The sequence below is a fragment of the Trachypithecus francoisi genome, unplaced genomic scaffold (genome assembly GCF_009764315.1).
Source record: "Trachypithecus francoisi isolate TF-2019V2 unplaced genomic scaffold, Tfra_2.0 Lachesis_group6, whole genome shotgun sequence".
NCBI classification, from domain to species: domain Eukaryota; kingdom Metazoa; phylum Chordata; class Mammalia; order Primates; family Cercopithecidae; genus Trachypithecus; species Trachypithecus francoisi.
This window is the reverse complement of record NW_022681471.1, coordinates 61,744,640-61,769,289: the sequence shown is the minus strand read 5'-3', so window position 1 is coordinate 61,769,289 and position 24,650 is coordinate 61,744,640. Positions and strand designations below refer to the sequence as shown.

The window sequence follows — 24,650 nt, the reverse complement described above, 5'->3', positions numbered from 1 at the left end:
ATTGTCCCTTAGGACAGTTACATTGTCCCTTACATTCCCTAGTACAGGAAAGGCCGTTTTTTTTCCTTTCTGAAGGTGGACTAGATCCTTTTCATTTTTTTTTTATCCAAGTGGCCTAAATGACACAAGACCAGTATTTACATTTATTTCCACACAGTCCTGATTTATGACAGATGTACTTATTTTCTGCCATATAGCCTCTTTTCTAATTAAGAGAACCACACCTTATTCCTAACTTACTACTATTAGTGACAGCACAGGCATTTAAGGTGACTTGTTTGAGAACCCCTTTTTCTTCTGTTTTTGCTAACACTTTACTCGTATCGTTTATGAGCCCCCACCAGTCCTCAATCCTTAATCTTATTTTAAAAACTGTGGTCATGGGAGGCTCAGATGGGTCATAACACACATCAGGGTGGTCATTTCCTGGGCTACATACCTTGTATGGAATAGCATTATACAAACAAATTCTTTTTAGAGTTCCAGTAAACTTATAATAACCGTAAAATAATAGAACCGTAGCAACCTTTTGTCCTACGTCAGTGACTTGATGTATACACTGGGAACAGTCCTCAGTCTGAGGAAGGTCAGTTGAAGTCCTTACTGTAAAAGTCCAAATTTTAAGGTAAATGAGCCCTGCAATGAGTTTCCTCATGCTTCAGCCTTGTGTGGACCAGTCAGCTTCCAGGTGTGACTGGAGCAGGGCTTGTCGTCGTCTTCAGAGTCACTTTGCAGGGGCTGGAGAAGCTGCTCCCTACCACGTACCACTCACAGTCTACTGATGTTTAAGGATGGTCTCAGAGTTCGGGCCTGCTAGAATAAACTGAGTCCAAAACCTTTACACAGTTGTGTTCAACGGGGCTCTCTGATACCGGGAGCAAGGTGGCGGGGTTTAGGTTGTTGCAAACTTCAGTGGTTATGTGAGGATTTTCACATAGCAGGCTTTGGTACTTGTTTAATCTAGCATTTGTTAACCAATGATGTCCTTTGGTAATCATTAAAGTTACTACAGCATGGGGGGACCTTTATATTCAGGTTTTGCCTAAGGGTTAGTTTATCTGCTTCTTCTGCTAACCGGGCTATTGCTGCTAGGTCCCTTAGACCTGGGAGCCAGCCTTTGTCTAGTTGTTTTGAGAGATAGGCCACTGGCCTTGGCCAGGGCCCCACAGTCTGGGTTAAAACTCCAACTGCCGTTTTTTCTCTTTCTGACACATAGAGTATAAAGGGCTTTGTCAAATCTGGTAGTCCTAGGGCTGGGGCCAACATAAGTTTTTCCTTTAATTTACAAAAGGCTTGCTGTTGTAGAGGCCCCCATTCAAAAGGCTCCCGATCACCCCCCTTTGTAACCCCATACAAAGGTTTGGCTAATACTGCAAAGTTTGGAATCCATAATCTGCAAAACCCCACAGCTCCTAGGAATTCCCTTACTTGCCTTATGGTTTAGGTTCCGGTATGTGGCAGATGACCTGCTTTCTTTCTGACCCCAGGCTGCACTCTCCTTTCCGAATACTGAATCCCAGTTAGCATACCTGCTGTCTGCAGATCTGAGCTTTCTTCTTGGACACCTTATACCCACAGTCCTCCAGGTGCCGAAGCAGGGCATCAATCCCTTTTGTGCACCCGACTGCTGTGGAGTGTCCCAGCAGAAGGTCGTCCACGTACAGGAGCAAGACACAGCCTAGGTCTTTAGCAGGAAACTTTTGCAGGTCTCGAGCCAGGGCCTCCCTGAAGATAGTAGGGGAGTTCTTGAAACCTTGGGGAAGCCGGGTCCAAGTGTACTGAGTAGTGACACCTGATTGCGGATCTTTCCACTGAAAGACAAACAGCTTCTGGCTCTCAGGAGCTATTCTGATGCTAAAGAAGGCATCTTTTAAGTCCAGACATGTAAAGCAGCTGTCCTTTGCCGGCAGCAGCCCTAACAATGTGTAAGGGTTAGGAACTGTTGGGTGCAGAGTCACTGTAGCTTGGTTGACCAAGCGCAAGTCCTGTACTGGTCGGTAATCCTTGATCCCTGGCTTAGGAACAGGCAGGAGAGGGGTGTTCCATGGAGACTGGCAACGAACTATAATTCTACAGGCTTTCAAGCACCTGAGATGAACCTGGATTCCTTCGAGAGCTTCTCTGGGAACCGGATACTGCTTTTGTCTAATTGGCTGTGGCCCAGGCTTAACTTCTATGAGTACGGGGGCTTGGTTGATGGCCAGTCCCGGAGGATTATCCTCTGCCCATACTTGGGGCCATCACTTAGCTAGAGCTGGTTTTATCTCTTGGCCTGGCTTGGTTAGAAAAACTCTCCATTCTTCTTCCTGGAGGACTGTAAGGGCCATGACAACTCCTGTTCCTAGTAACTTTAGCTGTAAAGAGCCCTGTTTTGTAAAGGAGATGGTGGCTGTCAACTTGCTAAAGCAAGTCTCTTCCCAGCAAGAGCAAGGGACAGCCAGGCATGTACAAGAACTGGTGAACTATCTCATGTCCCCCCACCGAGCAGGTCCGTGGTAGGCAGAAAACCTGCTTAGTGGAAATTCCTGTTGCTCTGTTTATATCAATGGTTTTCTTGGATAAGGGAGCGACCAGGGTGGTCACTACTGAGTGTTCAGCACCAGTATTGACCAAAAACTTAATGTCCTTGCCCCCAATTGTAATCCTGATTGTGGACTCCTTGGGGGCACTTGAGCCCGGTCCCCTTCCGTCCAATAACCCTTCAACCAGATTGAACAAAGCTCCCTCGTCTTTATCTGAGGTCTTTTGCTCTGAACCACCTTGCTTTTGCTTCAGCTGGGGACACTTATCTTTCCAATGCTCTATTTCCTTTCAATGGGCGCATTGATTACGTTGCAAGCATGGGCAATTAGACTGGGTATTCTTCCCTGAACCCCCCTTCCCCTCTCCTTTCAGGGGAATCCCTTAATGGCCGCGGCCAGTAAGTCGGTATTTCACCTAGCCTGGCATTCACCTTCCTTACGACTTTCTCTGTGACTTGTTGCATCTCTATTCACAAACACTTGACTGTCTATTTCCAGTAACTGTGAGGTATTAATACCTACAAACCCAGCCTGTTTCTGCAATTTTCTCCTGATATCTTCTGTGCTTTGACTAACTAAGGCCATGTTAGTCATGCGCGGATTTTCAGGGCTATCTGTATCAAAAGGAGTGTACATACGATATGCCTCACACAGTCTTTCATAGAATTGTGCTGGACTCTCCTCTTTTCCGTGGATGACCTCAGAGACTTTATTTACATTTTTAACCTTTTGAACCCCTTTCTTTAGACCTTCTATTAATACCTCACGGTACCGTCTTAGCCTCTCCATGTCTGGTCCCTCGTTCGGGTCCCATTGGGGGTCTATTCCTGGCAGTTGAATTCTTATATATTCTTGGGGATTTTGGTAATCGGCTGGGACGTGCTCCTCTAGCCACTTAGTTGCCGCCTAGAGCACCCTTAGCCTTTCATCTGTATTAAAGAGGCACATGAGCAGCTGGTGGCAATCAGTCCAAGTAGGATTATGAGTCTGTATAATAGTTTGGAGCAAGTCAATTAAAGCTTGAGGCTTTTCAGTGTAAGATGGAGTATTATTTTTCCAATTGAGGAGATCAGCAGAGGTGAAAGGTTGATACACGCCTTTCCACCATATGTCCATCCTCATCTACTCCAGTATATAGCTGCTCTTTCAGGGGCATTTGGATTCCAGTCTTGGGCCATAAGTGAGCTTCCAAGGGAGGAGCTTCTCCCGTGGCTTCACTTCCTCTCTTGTCTACTCTGCGTGGTCTAGGGGTGTGGTCATCTGGTGGAGGTGGAGGTGCTGTAGGTTCGGGGTGGGGAGCCATTCCTCCTGATAAGGAGGGGATATTGCTGGTACCAGTTCCTGCCATGATTCTTCTGGTGTTGGGTCGGACAGGACTTTTGGTGCTAACTTCCCTCGGCGGTGGAGCGAGGACCTTCCTTAACTAACTGTCCCTTTGCTACTAGTACTGCTGCTGCCTGTCCTCATAACCACTGTGGGGTTCCAAAACCAGCTGTAACCAAGAGTCTATATATGGGAACTGATCCAGGTACCCTGGCTTACAGGTTACCCTGTGCCATACCTTCGAGACAAGCAACCTGTCCAGGCTTCCTTCTGACGGCCAACCCACCTCCAATGCTGGCCAGTCTATCTCACACAAAGTTCTAAGTTTTCCTGGTGTCATGGTGACTCCATAGTCTCCCTTAAATCACTTTTTGAAATTTTTCTTTTTCTTTTTTTTTTTTTTTTGAGACAGAGTCTCGCTCTGCCACCCAGGCTGGAGTGCGGTGGCCAGATCTCAGCTCACTGCAAGCTCCGCCTCCTGGGTTTATGCCATTCTCCTGCCTCAGCCTCCCAAGTAGCTGGGACTACAGGCGCCCGCCACCTCGCCCGGCTAGTTTTTTGTATTTTTTTTTAGTAGAGACGGGGTTTCACCGTGTTAGCCAAGATGGTCTTGATCTCCTGACCTCATGATCCGCCTGCCTTGGCCTCCCAAAGTGCTGGGATTACAGGCTTGAGCCACCACGCCCGGCCTGAAATTTTTCAACATAGCTCCTAGTGGGGTGGGCTTACTTTGTGCCCGACCCATGTTTCCTCCAGACAAAACACGACGCTCACACCACACGCACACCACAAAACAAAGAACAGGTAAAAGGGCACACACACACTTTTACAGTTTACGCCAAACCAAAATCAAAACCAAAATCAGAGTATCAAAAAATCTAAGCCAGGTGAAAACCAAAACCAAAGTATCAAGCAATCTAAGTCAAGTAAAAAACAAAAAACATAGTGCTGGTACAGGCACACTGTGGATGATCAGGCCATGCTTCCACTCAAATGGAGTAGGCAAGTTCCCAAGACCAATCCTGTCAAGCAATTTAAACCAGATCAAAACCAAAACGAAAACCAAGGTGCCGATAAAGGCACGCTGTGGGTGATCAGGCCAGGCTTTCACTCAAATGGAGTGGGCATGTTCCCAAGACCAGTCCTGTCAAGCAATTCAAACCAAGGCAAAACCAAAATCAAAACCAAACCAAAGTGCCAATAGAGGCACGCCCTGGGTGATCAGGCCACGCTTCCACTGAAATGGAGTGGGCAAGTTCTCAAGACTAGTCTTACCAAATTTCAGATGTCCAGACTCCCAGTACCAGTTCCTTCCCAGTGTTCAGCCACTGCGTTGATCCTCCACAGGGGCCTGCCACACACTGCTCTGGTGAGGCGCCCCACCAGGGCAAATGCCTACCCAGGAGCGCTCTCAGGATCCGCAATGCTCAGGCTGGTCGGAGTCCCCCGCAAGGATGTTCCACAGGGCAGGCTTAAGCTGCCTAAGGAGCTGCCTCGACCATCTGCCAATCACCTCACTTCCCAGTCAGGGAAACAAGAAATGTAGCAGGAGGAGCCACAGACAAAACTCCTCAGATACCGAGTTAAAGAAAGAAGGGATTTATTCGGCCAGGGACATCAGCAAGTCTCCTGTCTCAAGAACCGAGCTCCCCAAGTAAGCAATTCCTGTCCCTTTTAAGGGCTCACACCTCTAAGGGGGTGTGTGTGAGAGGATCGTGATCAATTGAACAAGCAAGGGGTACATGACTGGGGGCTGCATGCACCAGTAATTAGATCAGAACAAAATAGGATAGAGATTTTCACAGTGCTTTTCGATACACTGTCTATAATCTATAGATAACATAACCGATTAGGTCAGGGGTTGATTTTTAACTACCAGGTCCAGGGTGTGGCGCCAGGTTGTCTGCTTGTGGATTTTGTTTCTGCCTTTTAATTTTTACCTTTTCTTTCTTTGGAGGCAGAAATTGGGCATAAGAGAATATGAGGGGTGGTCTCCCCCCTTATTCTTTTTTTGTTTTGTCTTTTCATTTTTATTACTCAAAAAAGTTTCATTTTTTTATTTAGCTTTGTGACTCTGTGCTTGTGCCTTCAACACTTTCACAGTGACTTTCTGCTTGATAAGGAAAGCACGCTTGATCCTATCACGAACACATTCAGCACACATGGAACCACCATAGGCCCTGCTAATATGTTTCTTTGTTTTGGACATTCTCATAAGAACTTTAGGTCTTACAGCACGAACCCCTCAAAGTCTGCCTGGGCACACACCACATGCAGATTTTGGTGCTTTCCCAACCTTCTTGGTAAAAAGGTAAACAATTCTATTACCAGGGATTCACAACAGCCTGCTTTTGTTAGAAGCTGTATTGTAGGAAAGCCTACATCAGTATATCAAATGCTGGACCATTCTGAGTGCCTGCAGACAGCGTCCCTACCAACCAAAAAAAAGTCCAGGGCCAGACGGATTTATAGCTGAATTCCACCAGAGGTACAAGGAGGAGCTGGTACCATTCTTTCTGAAACTATTCCAATCAATAGAAAAAGAGGGAATCCTCCCTAACTCATTTTATGAGGCCAACATCATCCTGATACCAAAGCCTGGCAGAGACACAACAAAAAAGGAGAATTTTAGACCAATATCCCTGATGAACATCGATGCAAAAATCCTCAATAAAATACTGACAAACCGAATCCAGCAACATATCAAAAAGCTTATCCACCATAATCAAGTGGGCTTCATCCCTGGGATGCAAGGCTGGTTCAGCATATGCAAATCAATAAACGTAATCCAGCATGTAAACAGAACCAAAGACAAAAACCACATGATTATCTCAATAGATGCAGAAAAGACCTTTGACAAAATTCAGCAACGCTTCATGCTAAAAACTCTCAATAAATTCGATATTTTGGGGATGTATCTCAAAATAATAAGAGCTATTTATGACAAACCCACAGCCAATATCATACTGCATGGGCAAAAACTGGAAGCATTCCCTGTGAAAATGGGCACAAGAAAAGGATGCCCTCTCTCACCACTCCTATTCAACATAGGGTTGGAAGTTCTGGCCAGGGCAATCAGGCAGGAGAAAGAAATAAAGGGTACTCAATTAGAAAAAGAGGAAGTCAAATTGTCCCTGTTTGCAGATAACATGATTGTATATTTAGAAAATCCCATAGTCTCAGCCCAAAATCTCCTTAAGCTGATAAGCAACTTCAGCAGAGTCTCAGGATACAAAATCAATGTGCAAAAATCACAAGCATTCTCATAAACCAATAACAGACACAGAGCCAAATCATGAATGAACTCCCATTCACAATTGCTTCAAAGAGAATAAAATACCTAGGAATCCAACTTACAAGGATGTCAAGGACCTCTTCAAGGAGAACTACAAACCACTGCTCAATGAAATAAAAGAGGATACAGACATATGAAAGAACATTCTATGCTCATGGATAAGAAGAATCAATATCGTGAAAATGGCCATACTACCCAAGGTAATTTATAGATTCAATGTCATCCCCATCAGGCTACAAATGTCTTTCTTCACAGAATAGGAAAGAACATATTGCTTTTTACACTTCGACTTCTGGCTATGGGATGGATTATTTTAGTCATAAGAAAGTGTAACTGATCTAATACTTTACACTTATTTTCTCTTCTTCCTAATGCCAGTCTAGCTTCTGGATCTAGGAGCTTCCTAATGCCAATCTAGGAGGCTGGAAAGAGTATACGGTTAGAAAATTGGTAGGCATAACACTTCTTTAAGATTTCTGGGCTGACTTAGGATCTGGAGAATACTATTCAAGAAAGAAGATAAAGAAAGGTAAATGGAATTAAATCAGAAGTTTGGGATTCCATATCAATGGCATTGTTAAATTCTAGAGGAGAGAGTTTATGGAGCTCTGGTTCCATAAACTCTCTCCCCTAGAATTTCATACTTCTACATTCAATACTTCTACATTGAACTAACTTGATAGTATGTGCACATACATGTACCATATAAACATTTGGCAGAAATGTTCAAGTGCAGACAGAGCCTTGTGCAGGGTGGACAATTTGAATAGATTATGTAGATAGGTCCTGCCAATTCTGAATCTATGATTTGTGCTTGTGAATTATCTTGCTTTCACTCTCAAATCCACTCATTCATTCAGAAAATGCTTATTGCCAGTCACTGGACTAAACTCTGGACCTAGGTTCTCAAGGACGAGAAAAGGCCAGGAATAAAGATTTCCTCAGCCTCCTCCCTGAGCCAGAATGAGGGAGAAAGTATGGAGATGTAAGTTGGAGGGACTAAGTTACATGGTCTGCAAATAAGAAGGGAGTCAAAGCAGAGGTACTTTAGGGACTCCTTGCCTGCCTGTTGGTAAACTGTCTCACAGAAATTAGCATTGTCCTGTCCCTCAACAAGTGTGCAAATATATTCTGCCTACCCTTTCCAGTCACCCTGACAATGATCTTCTTATTGAATGACAGTTCTGAAAAGTGATAATTTATTACTTCAGTTGAACTGTTACCCAATTTTCTTGCCATTTCACTAGACAGAAGTGTGGAAAGTAGATCCTAAGCACAAATTACACTTCCTTTTTATACTGGAACATTCCACAAAGACATGACTATTATACAGTTCTGATTAAAGCCAAATGCTGTAGTCATAGCATTAAAGATTTGTGGCTTCATTGTCTGTTTCTATCATTTACCCTGGGATTATGGAACAAAGCCCACTAAATTCCCTTTTTCATTTTCTGAAAAATGCCTTTTAGACTTTTCTATAATTCCCTCACCTTGAGATCACCCTAGCCTTGATTTTTTGTGCAAACAATTATGTCTTATAAAAATCTGAATTGTATTCATTCTTTTATTTATAATCTCAACCGTTTTCTGTTTGTCACTCTTTCTGCTCTCCTTGGCTTTTCCCCTTTCTTTTCCAAGGGTTGTAGGATTCCTGACAGTTTGGTTTGAAGTTTAGTTCAGTATTCTATGTATCAATATGCCTTATTTACTTTGTTTTAGTTTTAATTTTTAATTTTTAATTTTTGTGTGTGCAGAAAAGTGTGGAAAGTAGGTCCTAAGCACAATTTTTGCTTCCTTTTTATACTGGAACATTCCACAAAGACATGCCTATTATACAGTTCTGATTAAAGTCAAATGTTGCAGTCATAATAAATCAAAGATTTGTGGCTTCATTGTCTGTTTCTGTCATTTACCACAGGTGCACATATTTCTGAGGCACATGAGAGACTCTGATACAGGCACATAATGTTTAATAATCACATCAGGATAAATAGGGAATCCATTAACCCAAGCATCTATCTTTTCCTTGTGTTACAAATGATCCAGTTATACTCTTTCAGTTTTTAAAATGTATAATAAATTATTGTTGACCACAGTCATCCTGGTTGCACTATCAAATGGTCGATCTTATTCATTGACTCTAACGATATTTTTGTACCCATTAACCATCCCCATCCTCCCTACCCATTATCCTTCCCAGCCTCTGGTAATCATGGTTCTACTCTATCTCCATGAGTTCAATTGTTTTAATTTTTAGCTCCCACACATAAGTGAGAACATGCAAAGTTTGTCTTTCTGTGCCTGGCTCATTTCACTTAAAATAATGTCCTCCAGTTATATTCAAGTTGTCACAAATGAAAGGATCTCATTTTTTTTATAGTTGAGTAATACTCCATTGTGTATATGTGCCATCTTTTCTTTATCCATTCATCTGTCAACAGACACGTAAGTTGCTTCCAAACCTTGGCTATTGTGAATAGTGCTGCAATAAACACAGGGATGCAGCTATCTCTTTGATATATCAATTGTCTTAATTTTGGATATGTACCCAGCAGTGGGGTGGCTGGATCACATATATGTAAGCTCTATTCTAGTTTCTTTGAGGAACCTCCAACTGTTCTCTATAGTTGTTGTACTAATTTACCTTGCCACCAAGAGTGTATGAGGGTTCCCGTTTCTCCATATCCTTGCCAGCATGTTCTTGTCTGTATTTGGATTAAAGCCATTTTATTTATATATATTTATTTGTATCATCTCTTATTTTCTTAATCTCACTAATGTTCAATCAATTTTGTTTATATTTTCAAACTACCAGCTTTTTGTTTCATTTATCTTTAATTTTTTTGTTTCAATTTCATTTAGTTCTGCTCTGATCTTTGATATTTCTTTTCTTCCTCTGGGTTTGGGTTTGGTTTTTATTTCTCTAGTTCCATTAGGTGTGAGCTTAGATGGTCTATTTGTGCTTTCAGACTTTTTGATGTAGGCTTTTAATGTTAGGAACTTTCCTTTGAGCACTACTTTTGCTGTATCCCAGAGGTTTTGATAGTTCGTATCACTATTATCATCCAGTTTAAAGAATTTTCTAAATTTCCATCTTGATTTCACTGTTGACTAAAGGATCATTCAGGGGAAGATTATTTAATTTTCATGTGTTTGTATAGTTTTGAGGGTTCCTTTTAGAGTGAATTTTCAATCTTATTCCATTGTAGTCTGAGAGAGAACTTGATAGTAATTTTGATTTTCTTAAATATATTGAGACTTGTTTTGTGGCCTGTCATATGATCTATCTTGGAGAATGTTCTATGTGCTGATAAAAAATGTATATTTGGCAGTTGTTGGGTAGAATGTTCTGTAAATATCTGTTTAGTTCATTTGTTCTAGGGTATACTTTAAGTCAGTTTTTTTTGTTGTTGTTGACTTTCTGTCTTGATGACCTGTCTAGTGCTGTCAGTGAAGTATTGAATTTCTCCACTATTATTGTTTTGCTGTGTCGCTCATTTCTTATGTCTAGTGTAATTGTTTTATAAATTTGAGAGCTCCTGTGTTAAGTGCATATATATTTAGGATTGTGATATTTTCATGTTGGACTGATATTTTTCATTATATAATGCCCCTTTGTCTTTTTTTAAATTTTGTTGCTTTAAAGTCTGTTTTGCCTGATATAAGAATAACTACTCCTGCTTGCTTTTGGTTTTCATTTGCATGGAATATCTTTTTCCACCCCTTTACCTTAAATTCATGTGAGTCCTTATGTGTTAGGTGAGTCTCTTGAAGACAGCAAATAATTAGTGGTAGGATTTTTGTCCATCCTGCCATTCTGTATTTTTTAAGTGAAACATTTAGGCCACTTACATTCAGTGTTAGTGTTGAGAGATGAAGTACTGTTTTTTCATCATGCTAATTTTTGTGTGAATACTTTTTAAAAAATTTTGTTATTGTTTTATAGGTCCTCTGAGATTTATGCTTTAAGAAGGTTCTATTTTGGTGTATTTCAGGGTTATGTGTTAAAATTTAGAACTCCTTTTAGCATTTCTTACAGTGCTGGCTTGGTAGTGGGGAATTGTCTCCACATTTCTGTCTCAAAAAGACTTTATCTCTCCTTCATTTATGAAGATCAGTTTCACTGGATACAAAATTCTTAGCTTATAATTTTTTTGTTTGTTTTGTTTACTGAGGTAAAAGACAGGACCCCAATCTCTTCTGACTTGTAAGGTCTCTGCTGAGAAATCTGCTGTTAATCTGACAGGTTTTATATATCTATATCTATATCTATATCTATATCTATATCTATATCTATTTATCTGTATATAGCTATAGATATATCCCAATTTGAAATGAAGAAGTCAATTTATCCATCTTTGGATAAACAATCTGAGAAAGAAATCAAAAACTTATTTGAGGGAATAATTGAGGAAGACTTCCCTGGCCTTGCTAGAGACCTAGACATCCAAATATAAGAGGCTCAAAGAACACTCGGGAAATTTGTCACAGAAAGATCATCACCTAGGCATATGGTCGTCAGGTTATCTAAAGTCAAGACAAAGGAAAGAATCTTAAGAGCTGTGAGGCAAAAGCATCGGGTAACTATATATATATATATATATATGTACATTATATGTGTATATTTTTTCAGTCTTCTTGAGTTTCTTTCATCAATATTTTATAGTTTTCATTGCAGAGAGCTTTCACTTGTTTAAGTTAATCCATGCGTAGTTTATTATGTTTGTGACTACTGTGAATGGGATTACTTTATTGATTTCTTTCTCAGACTGTTCACTATTGGCATTTAGAAATGATACTGATTTTTGCGTGTTAATTTTGTATCCTGCAACTGTACATAATTTGTTCACTAGGTCTAATGGGATTTTTTGGTGAAGTCTTTAGGTTTTTCCAAATGTAACATCACATCATCTGCAAAGATGGATAAATTCACTTATTCATTTCAAATTGGGATGCCCTTTATGTCTTTCTCTTGTCTGATTGCTCTAGCTAGGACTTTTAGTAGTATGTTGAATAACAGTGGTGAAAGTGGACATCTCTGTCATGTTCCAGATTTAGAAGAAAGGCTTTCAGTTTTTTTTTTTTTTTTTTTCCCCATTAAGTGTTATATTAGCTGTGATTCTTTCATATATGGCTTTTATTATATTGAGGTATGTTTCAATCCCCAGTATTTTGGGACTTGCTGTCATGAAGGTATGTTGAATTTTATCAAACGCTTTTTTAGCGCCATCTGAAAATATCATATGGTTTTTGTCCTTCATTCCATTGATATGATGTATCACATTGATTGGTTTGTATCTGTTGAACCATCCTTGCATCCCTGGAATAAATTCCACTTGATCATGAATAATGATCTTTTTAATGTGTTCATGAATTTTTTAGTATGTTGTTGAGTAGTTTTGCATCAATGTTCATCAGTGATATTGGCCTATAGTTTTCTTTTTTGATGTGTCTTTGTCTAGTTTTGGTACCAGTGTACTATTGGCCTTGTAGAATCAGTTTGAAAGTATTTCCTCCTTCTTTTGTTCTTCAGAATACTTTGACGTAGGATTTGTATTAGTTCTTTAAATGTTTGATAAAATTGAGCAATGAAGCCCATCAGGTCCTGACATTTCTTTGCTGGGAGACTGTATTACAGCTTTGTTCTCATTACTTGTTTTTTGTCTGCTCAGGTTTTGGATTTCTCCATGGTTCAATATTTGTAAGTTGTATTTGTCTAGGAATTTATCAATTTCTTCTAGGTTTTCCAATTAATTGGCAAATTTGCTCATAGTAGCCTCTAATGATCTTTTCAATTTTTGTGGTATTGGCTGTAATATCACCTTTTTAATTGCTGATTTTATTTATTGGGTCTTCTCTCTTTTTTCTTATTCTGGGTTTAAGTTTGTCCATTCTTTTCATCTTTTCAAAAAACCCACTTTTTTTTCCATTGATCTTTTTTAGTGTTTTTTTATTTCAATTTAATTTATTTTTGATCTTCTCTTGTTTATTTATTTTCTTCTATGTTTGGGTTTGATTTGATCTTGCTTTTCTAGTTCTTTGAGATGCATCTTTGTTTATTTGAAGTTTTTCTAAAAACGTTTTGAAGTCACCCTTGTAGCTATAAACTTTTATTTTTTACTATTTATTTCACTGTATCTCGTAGGTTTTGGTATATCCTGTTTCTCTTTTTATTGGTTTAAGAGATTTTTTCAATTTTCTTAATTTCTTCATTGACCCACTGTTCACTCAGGAGCATATTGTCTTATTTTCATGTGTTTGGATAGTTTCCAAAATTCCTCTTGTTATTGGTTTCTAGTTCTATTCCATTGTGTTCAGAAAATATATTTCTTATAATTTCATTTTTGAGGAATTTTTAATGACTTGTTTTGTGTCCTAACATATGGTCTATTCTTGAGAATGATCTATGTGCTGAGGAGAAGAATGTGTATTCTGCAGTCATTGAATGAAGTATTCTGTAAATATCTATTAGATCCATTTGTTCCACAGGACAAATGAATTCTAATATTTCTTTGTTGATTATCTGTTTGTATAATCTGTCCAGTGCTGAATGATGGTCTTGAAGCCTCCAACAATTATTGTGTTAGGCTCTATTTCTTTCTTTAGCTCGAATAATTTTTGCCTTATATATCTGGGTGTTCCAGTGATTGTTGCATGTATCTTCTTCTCCCCCTTCTGCTTTATTTACTTTGGAGTTAATTCATGCTGCTGCTACAATTAAATTTGATAAGAATCACCTATTGTGCCAGAATTTTCAGTGCTGTGGCTGCTCAATGTTTGCCTTTGGCCAACTGTATGGCAAAAAGTCTAAGTGCTAAAGTAATTATTTCTCCTTGGGTTTCTATCAGATTACTAAATAAGTAAAGATAATTTTTGCTCCACGTTTCCCCTTTATCTTTCTCCCCAGTATATTGTAACAATCCCCACTGCAAACATTTGAACTCTGGCAAAATGGTTGTCTTACTACCAGGAGTTAATAAGCATCAGAATCCATTTGGGCCATGTTGCTCTAGTGGATAAATTTTGTCCTAGCATCAAAGTTGTTCTTTTTAAAACAGCATTATGGCTTTCCACATTTTGTAATGGTGCTTTAGGTGAGCTAAAACAATGATTTCTGGGTAGAAGGGTCATGGAATAAAACATTACTGTTTTTTGTTATTAATGTCAATTGTTATTAAGAAAGCTTGAGCATAACACTGACAGTTCCTTCTCCATTGTATAGAATGACTTTTAGTCTGTCCCACCTTCATCACCATCAAACATATTGTAAATAAAATATTAGAAGCATATGTATAGAAGGGATCATGGGAAATCATCTAGTCCATCCATGTAAGGACTGTTTATGAACTGTCCCAGAAATATTATTATCAATTTTGTCTTAGTGAATTCCCCAAGGAAAGAAATATACAACCTCCTTTGGTAATATGCTACAGTAATACTTTCTTTCTTTTTTTTTTTTTTTTTGAGGTGATGTCTATATTTATTAGCTTGATTCATACATCGAATCATAAATTACAATGCATACATATATCTAAACATCACATAGCCTGAAAAATTATAATTTTGTCAATTCAATAAGAAATTGAAGATAAAAAATTTGTAATAGCCATTTTTAAAAAGTAAAATGCAAGTAGTGTATTTTATTTAAACCAATATATTCAAAATATAATTTCAAAATGTCAATATAAAATATTAGTGAGATAGTTTACATTTTTTTCTACTAAGTAATTGAAACATTTCTGGTTTCATTTTCTATGTCTAAATATATGTAGTTTTCAATGTAGAGTTCTTATACATATATATTTCTAAGTATTTTATTTTTATTTTATAAATGGTGTTTTATTTTTAAAAAACTATGATTCTTTGTTGTCCTAGACTCTGGGTCTAAGATTGCAGAAATCTGGCTGACCACCGAAGGATATCTTTTTACCTTTTTTTTGTGTGTGTGTGTGTGGTGAAGTGGGAGATCAGATTATTGAAACTGTGGAAGCGGAGGAAATCAAGCACTGTACAACACATGGAGAGCCAGTAGTTATCAATTTAATATATATTTCCTAAGTACCCACTGATAAAATACTCAGCTCTGTAGAGAACAAGGCCTTAGTTCTGAAAGAACCAATTTTGTTTTGAAAAACTTAAAATAAGTCTGATTTTTTTTTTTTTTCTTTTCTACCTCTCTTCTCTTTTTAGGAAGCATTCTCTGTATTACTCCTGCCTGTGGATCAGTACACTGTAAGATCATGTGATAAGGGGAATATTCCTATAGGAAACTCGAGATGTACTGAATTAAAACTAATTTTAAAGTCAGTGTTTTAAAGGTTCTTTTTTTTTTTTTTCTTTGAGATAGAGTCACGCTCTGTTGCCCAGGCTAGATTGCAGTGGTGCAGTCACAACTCACTGCAGCCTCTAACTTTTGAGCTCAAGCAATCTTCCCATCTCAATATCCTCCCTAGTACCAGGCCTGACTGATTAAATTTTTTTTTGTTTGTTTTTTTGGAAACAGGATCTTGCTGTGTTGTCCAGGCTGGTCTTGAATTCCTGGTCTCAAGTAATCCTCCAGTCTTGTCCTCCCAATGTGTTGGGATTACAGGTGTGAATCACTGCACCTGGCCAAATTCTTTAATCAATAATTCCCTAAAGCTCAAGTATTGGGAGTTGTTCATTCATGATAGTTGATGGTGTTATAATGAAGAAAATTACGTGGCATGGTTAATGTAATATCCAATGCAATGCTTTAAAAGGTTCAATTTCCAGAAAAATTTTGTCATAAAACTTTGAATTATTATACTGCTTGTTGTTGTAGAAGAAATATCACTGTTTTAGTACTCTATACTGAATGCTGCAACTTTTTAATGTAGTTTAATGCTAATTTGTTAGAAATCTTTGTCATCATCAGTATGCTAATCAGCCAGGAAACTCTGTATTGGGGCATAAAGGGCCTTAGGGAAATGGGTTAAACTTTGTTTCATCCCATTCCCCAACCCCAGTCACCACGTAAGATAGAAATGACCTTAACTTTCTAGGAATGGTAGTTAGATTTTTAAAATGTGATTAATAGCAAGTACTTTGAATTTCTTTGAAATAAAGGATTTTTTTTTTTTTTTATACTTTAAGTTCTAGGGTACATGTGCATAACGTGCAGGTTTGTTACATATGTATACTTGTGCCATGTTGGTGTGCTGCACCCATCAACTCGTCAGCACCCATCAAGTCATCATTTATATCATGTATAACTCCCCAATGCAATCCCTCCCCCCTCCCCCCTCCCCATACAAGAAAAAAACAAACAACCCCATCAAAAAGTGGGGAAAGGATATGAACAGACATTTCTCAAACGAAGACATTCATACAGCCAACAGACACATGAAAAAATGCTCATCATCACTCGCCATCAGAGAAATGCAAATCAAAACCACAATGAGATACCATCTCACACCAGTTAGAATGGCAATCATTAAAAAATCAGGAAACAACAGGTGTTGGAGAGGATGTGGAGAAATAGGAACACTTTTACACTGTTGGTGGGATTGTAAACTAGTTCAACCATTATGGAAAACAGTATGGCGATTCCTCAAGGATTTTTTTTTCCTTAGCAGCCCAAAATAATTTGTTAAAACCCTAATGTGACTTCTTTAAAACACAATTTATGAGTCAGGAATACAAGCTGAGGCACAAGTTATGTGCTTAACCCAAAACCATAAAATTGGAGACAATACTAAGAGTAAATCAAGAATAGATACTAGAAGGCATTATTTCAGGTCACAATTACCCTGTGAGATTAAGATGGTTTGTATTTTCTAACTTCATTGTGTACAAAAAGTTTATTTTGAGCCTCACTTATGATTCCACTGCGTTTTTCTTAAACTACATTTTTGGACATAGTATGTAATAAATGGATTATTAATCATCCTTTGTTCAATCATTTGTTTTTTGTTGTTTTTGTCAATAGTCTTTTGTCCTTTTTCCTCAATTCTGGAGTTGGGAACACTTTTTTTTTTTTCCCTAAGTCACTAGAGAAATCATCAAGGAGGTGATATTTCTTTTTGGAGTTTGCTGATTAAAAGCTAACTCAGCCTCAATCTTTTCTAAAAAAAGGCGATGGTTCAGATAATTGCTTGATGAATGATATGTGAAACTAAGATGACTTTCTCATAAAAACCCTGGACAAATAGAGACTATATTTCACTCCACACTCAGACCTTCTTTCAAGCCTTTCAAGCCTGAGGTGAGCTCTGCCATCTCCAGTACCAATTTTTAACCATCTCTTTAACCATGGAAAAACATTAATTTTATCTTTCAACAAAAATAAAATGTGATTAAATGTTCAGTGTTAGGGGAATAACTGTTTTAGCATAGAGCAGGAAATTATTATTATTATTTTTTTATAATATAGGGGGTACAAATGCAGTTTTGTTATATGGATATATTACATAGTGTACCCATCATCTAAATAGTGTACTTTATACCCAGTAGATAAATTTTCATCTCTCACCCCCTTTCCACCCTCTCACCTTTAATAGTCACCATTGCCTATTATTTAACTCAGCATGACTATGTGTATTCCTTGTTTAGCTCTCATTTATAAGTGGGAACATGCAGTATTTGACTTTCTGTTTCTGTGTTAATTCACTTAGGATAATGGGAAATTGCATCCATGTTACCGCAGAGGACATGATTTCATTCTTTTTCGTGGCTAAGCAGTATTCCATGGTCTATATTTTTATCACAGCTTCTTTATCCAATCATCCATTGATGGACACGGGTTGATTCTGTGACTTGGCTATTGTGAATAACACAAAAGCTAGATACAATTAATTTTGTATAATTAAAACTAAGGAAACACAGTGATCCTAGTTGAAATGTTAACCAATATTATGGGTCACTACAAATTATATTGTAAATAAATCTCAGGCCTCCGAAAGAATGATACCTTGACCTAAATGTTGGCAGTACATTATTTTTTCTTCTGAAGAATGGTTTCTTTTTACCTCATATAGCTTTCATTTCTGCGGTGAGAACATTAAACATCTACTCTTATCATTTTTTAATAGTACAATATATCATCTTTAACTGTAATCACCATGCTGTGTACAATAGATCTCTTCCTATCTAACTGTAGTTTTGTGTCCTTTGACCAACAACTCCCCAGCCACCTCCCATTGACACCTCTAATGTAGGGTATTCAGATAGGCTGTTCCATTGTTAGACAATTCTAGTTAGTACAAAAGATTTAAATTTGATTTAAAATTAAACCAAAATGTGGTTCTTTCTAACATCTATCCAGTGGTTAGGATTTTTGTATTCTGAAGTAAATCTTCTCCTTGCTATTAGAGCCCTTCACCTAAGATAAGATTCATGTCATGTCTCCTTGCAGTTTTCTGAAAACAGCTTTTGATTATCTGTCTAAAGACTGAACGTTCCTAGTTCTTTCAAACATTCTGTATGGTGCATATATTTTATGCCCTTTACCATCTTGGCTGCCAGCTTCTAATTTGAGCCTCCCTAATATTTTTAAAGTGTTTAATCCAGAAGCCTTCAGTGTAAGTCTTCAATGCCGTCTTGGATATATGTGTGTATATATATGTGTGTGTGTGTGTGTGTGTGTGTGTGTGTGTATATATAGTTTTTATTATATTTTATTTATATTTTATCTATTTATTTTATATATTTATATTTTATTTATTTTTATATTATATTGATATTGATATTATATTTTGTTTATATATGTGTAAAACATTTACATATGAAAATATGCATACATACGTGTACATGCAAAGTTTACATACATGTATAAATATACATATATAAGTTTATATATGTATATAAATTTATAAACATAAATATACATATATTCATACATGTATATAAATATATATAACAAATATACATATATTCATACATGTATATAAATATATATAAACATAAATATACATATATTTATACATGTATATATTAAAACAAGTGGTGTACTTGGATTTTCCTTATGACTGAGAGAGATTCTGATGGCAATGGCACCTGGAGTAAATGTGATGGAGGAGCTGTGCTTTTGATTCATAGTTAAGTGGAAAATGGTTTTCAAATCCCTTGATTTCTAGTAGGAAAGACTGGGGAGGAGTATTTTTATGATCAATGGCCTACTCTGACTACATTAACTGGGTGAATTCATTGAATGAATTTACACAGATGAGTACCTGTGTGCAATCACAGTGGATTAATTATTAGTGTTAGGGTCAATTGTCGTAGACGGAAAAATAGCCTCCTAGAGATCTTCACATCCTAATCCCTGGAACCTGTGAATGTGTTACCTTGTATGGCAAAAGAGATTTTGCAGATGTGATTAAATTAATGATTTCAAGAAGGTGGATTATCTTGGACTATTTGGAAGAGTCCAGTGTCATTACAAAGTTCATTATAAAGTGAAAGATGGAAACAGGAAAATCAATATCAGAGTGATACCAAATAGGAATGATTCCATAGATATTTCTGGCTTGAAGATGGTGGAAGGGGCCATGAACCAAGGAATGCAGACAGCCTCTAGCAAGTGGAAAAAAGAAAGAAAGAAAAAAGATTCTCTTCTAGAGCCTCCAGAACAGAACTGAGCACTGTCAACACCTTTGTTTTAGCCCAATAAGACACATATAGGATTCTGACCTCCAGAAGTTTCAGATAATAAATTTATGTTATTTTAAGCCACTAAGTTTGTGATAATTTGTGACAGAGGCAGTATGAAACTAATACACCAATATTCAAATTAGTCTCAGTTTCCCTGGACATACTACAGGGAACTGAAAATAGGCAGTCCTAGAATGTTGCCAGTAATGAAAAGAGGATGATATTTCCATAGGGAACAATTGAACGTTTTTCCAATGATTTGCTCATTTTGCAGTTGTTTCGGTGGGACTATGAACAGAACTCAAGAATATCTAATTTGACATCACAGGAATTGTGCCTTTCTGCTTGTTTTTGTGATCCCTCACATCACTCTGGGCAGAGTCAGTATTTTATGACTTATCAGTATGACTTAATCTCTCAATGAATGCTTGTGAACTATGTAACAGAGATAGTGCTAGAGATAATTTGGCAGAAGAAACAAAGCACAGGCCTATTTTTAAGGTTAATTCCAATGATTTTCTGCCTCAAAGGAGATTTTAAGCAAGTCTCCTTGCTTTTCTATACCTAAGATCTTTGTGAATAAACTAGTGTGTCATATCTGTCATTATCTAAGGCAATTAGCATGTTGTGTAATAATTGTCTTATTAGTTCTTCTCAAAGCTTTAGAAGAAGATAAGCCAAGGGAATTTAATTTATATGAAGGTAGTTTGGCATCAGTGAATGATAGATATTAAATGACTAGTCCTGAAATTCTTAGAGAGGTAGTAACAGAGTGAAGATTAGAATTTTGCTGGTTTCAGTGTGTATTTTAGATTGTACTGTCTTTCACTAGAGTAAGGAAATATATTTGTAGGTGATGATTTACGTCATTCATGGTAATAACTTTTGACCTGAAGGGAACTTTTGATGTGATCTTGTCTAAACTCATTTCATACATAAAACTGAGAGTCAGAGAAAAGAAGGAACTTGATCAAGGTCACAAAGCTCACCGGTGACTTCACTAGGAGATCACATGCAGTTCTACATAAATTGCTGAAATTAAACTAAAAGCTAAATTCGTAATTTAAATATAATCTTCCAAATTATTTATGGAGATAAGAATATTTTGTGGAGTAGATTGGGGTAGGATAAGGATAACAAATTATCTGATTTAACTAGATTTTTGTAATTTGCAATATCTGAATTCACTAGATGATTACCAGACCTCCTTTCCTTTTCTTCAGTTGTAGGGCTGGCTTTAGATTTTACTCTACATTTTGGTCTATTGATGGCATTGTTGCAGCTATAATTTAACAATTTGTTTTTTACCATAAAAATAATTTGCTTTGTTACAAATTGACTAAAATACTTTTTAATCTATATTTTTATTATTATTGTATGTTTTTCTAAAGAACACTTTTAAATCATGACATTAATATTCTGGCTTAATAATGTGCATGTATGTGTGTGTGTTTGTGTGTCTGTGTGTGCATGTGTAAGTGTGTGTGTGTGTGTGTGTGTGTGTGTGTGTGAGAAAGAGAGAGAGACAGAAATTATTTCTTTTTTCAGAATCTCAGGGTCACACAGAAAACCAGCAACCACCTATGGCAGCTGTATAGTTGTGAGCAAGTCACCCTTGGCATAGTGAATCAAGAATAAATATGCTTGGATTCAGTTTTATTACTGAGGTAGGCTGAATAATGGCCCCCAAAGATATTCAGGTTCCCATCTAAGGAATCTGTAGATGCACCTTATATGGCAAATAGACTTTGCATGTATGATTAAATTAAGTATAACTAGAAGGATGGATTATTCTGGATTCTCTGTGTGGGCCCTAAATGTAATCACGATAGTCTTTTTAGGAGAAAGGCAGAGGGAAAATTTTTGACATAAAGGGAAACAGGAGGTATGATGATGTAAACAAGAGGTTGGAGTGATGTGAGGAAAAAGTCATAAGCCAAGAAATGTAGATGGGCTCTGAAAACTAGAATAGACAAGGAAAATGGAATCTCCCCTAGAGCCCTCAGAAGGAAGGAGTTTTACCACCACCTTGGTTTCAGCCCTGTCAGACTAATTTCAAGCTCTGACCTTTAGAATCATGTTATTTTAAGCCACTAAATTTGTGGTAATTTGTTAGACTGACAATAGGAAACTAATAGAGTTGTTGGCTATGCCATTGTTAAGTCATGTATCCTTGTGCAGTTCACCTAACTCTGTCACTGCTTTTGTTCCTTTTAAATAAGATTGGGTTTAACATTGCCCATATTACAGATCTTTCGAGGTTGTCATAAGAATTGTGAAGTTGTACCTGAAATAAATACATTGGACTTTTCTAAAGAATGATATTCTTGTGAAAAAATGGAGCATCAAAAACCAGTTATTGAGTCATTGGTTGTTAGACCCGACACCAGTTAGAAACATGGTGGAAGTTTTTCAGTCACTTTATGAATTTGAAATGGCCACATTTTATTTTGATCTACAGAAGATTTCCAGATCCATTGCTAAAGCGATCAATTAGTTTCCTATTTAACAGTTGCATTTTCATAATTTTACTTAACGACAAACAAAAGGTTCTGTTCTGCACAGTTTCTAACCCATATGCCCTTACTTTGCTGGTTCTATTTGAGAACAGAGGGCCTGTCTCATCAGTTGCAAAACCTTGGTGTTCAAGTCTGTGTGAAGAATGTGCAGAAATTCTTGTACTGTTGGGACTGCTGACTGCTTCCTAGCCTAAAGGAAACCAGTTGTCTTATGTTTTTACCTTTGCTTTAGAAATGACTTCTTTTTTGCTTGCTATCTTGATAAGTCTCTGAAAGACATAATGATTCCATTTGCTTTTTAAGTTTTAAATAATAATATTTACTTGCAAATACTTTTTCAAGTAATATAATTTTATCTATTTTTATTTGTTATTTTTCAATTCTTGTAAGCTGAATGCGCTGTTACATAGCCTAAACCAAGAATGGGATAAGTACATTGGTGAACTAATGCCTGAAGTATTAACCCCTATGATAACATACTTCATTTCTTTCTTGGATTTCTGCACTGTCTGATGAATTTACACAAGTTATTACAAAATAAACTGTGACCACGTTGCTCCTTGTTCTCTCATATATTGCAGTTTGTATGCAGTTTTAGATACCAGGGCTTAAAAAAATTATAGTGATTTCATGTAAATATGTATAGTCTTTTTCTAGTGGTGGTTCATATTAATGGGTTTAAATGGAAAAATGGTCCATGTAAGGAGCCATAGCACTGTCAATTAAAAATATCAAGAGGTTTATTCTGAACCATATCTAAGTGACCAATGGCCCATGACACAGCCTTCAGGAGATCATGAAAACATGTGCCCGTGTTGGTGGTTGGACTCCAGCTTGGTTTTATATATTTTAGGCAGACATAAGACACCAGTCAGTATATGTAAGATGTACATTGGTTCGGTCCAGAAAGGCAGAACAACTGGAAGCAGGTGCTGGGATGGGGGTAGCTTGCAGGTCATAAGCAGATTCAAAGATTTTCTGATTGGCAATTGATTGAAAGAGTTACTATCTAAAGATCTGGAATCAATAGAAAGGAATGTCTGGGTTAAGGTAAGGGGTTGTAGAGACCAAAGTTTTTTCATGCAGATGAAGCCACTAGGTAGCAGGCTTCAGAGAGTATAGCTTGTAAATGTTTCTTATCAAACCTAAAGAGCCTGTTCTATTGGTAATTTTAAAAGGGAGGAAGGTATAATGAGGCATGTCCAGCTCTCCCTTCCCATCATAGCCTGAACTAGATTTTCGGGTAGACTTTGGAATGCCTCTAGCCAAGTGGAGGGATCCATTTAGATGGTTAGGGGGCTTTGGATTTTATTTTTGTTATACAATATATATTTAATTCACATTACTTTGTTCATATGTTTTGGGTATATAATGTAAATTCATTTCTCAACACAGTGACATTAAGAGCTCTTTGCCACAAATGACTTATAGCTGTGACATATGAGCTACAGCTTGTGAGTTACACACAGCATCTAGAGGGTTTACGATTCGATATTACTGAAGTTTGGAAATCTTGAGTGTCCTGAGTAGAATGACAGTCCTCTTTTACAAAGAACCTGGAAAATTGGATAGCTCCTTTTTAAGGAAGTCTGTGATCCATTAATGTCTCTACTCCCTAGAATTCATGTCCAGGGGCTATGGAGCAAGCATCCATGATTAAATGACATGGAGTTAATAGTAATCAAGGAGATTCTGAAATGGGAAAAGTTCCATTATACCCCTTACAGGATGTGCCATGGGGGCATGGCTCACTTCGGTGACTCGTCACTCAAACTTCTAGGGGGAGCATGCAGATGGGCAGGCTGTGGGGCTCCGACCCCACAACAGTGTCTAGGGGTGAATGTTTACAGCTGAAGCCCCAGTGGGTGTGTGTTACAGTATGCTCCTTCAGTTTAGCCATCTGTAGGTGCCTTGTGTTAGTCAGCTCAATTAGACCCCACCCTGCCTTATCACAAGGACAAAGGGCTTTCTGTATCCCGGGGTTTCTTGCCTTGTTGTACCAGAAGAATCAGATCACATATGAGCTTGGAGAATGATTGCAAGGTTTTATTGAGCGGAAGTGTCTCTCAGCAGATGGTTGGGGAGCCACAAGGGAGATGGAGTGGGAAGGTGGTTTTCCCCTGGATTCAGGCTGCTCAGTGACCAGGCTGTCCTCTGACCGCCCTGGCCAAACTCCACGTCGTTGTGGTGGTTAGTGGCTTGCCAGAGACTGCTGGTGTGCTCTTACACTGATGTGTTCCTTTCGACATCCAGCTGCTTGTGTGTTCTTCCACCTATGTATTCCTCTTGATGTCCAGCTGCTTGTGTGTGTGCCCAGTAGGGTCTCAGGGTTTTTATGGGTACAGGATGGGGGCATGATGGGCCAAGGTGGTCTTGGGA

At 37.9% G+C, this 24,650-nt stretch overlaps 1 protein-coding gene and 1 pseudogene across 1 annotated transcript in view; one reads left to right on the top strand and one right to left on the bottom strand.

Annotated features, from left to right (window-relative positions):
* SH3BGRL (SH3 domain binding glutamate rich protein like) overlaps nucleotides 1-24,650 on the top strand; it is a 110,922-nt gene that overhangs the window by 16,355 nt on the left and 69,917 nt on the right. The gene's annotated exons all lie outside the window — the stretch shown is intronic.
* On the bottom strand, nucleotides 5,863-6,252 carry LOC117078211 (annotated as a pseudogene).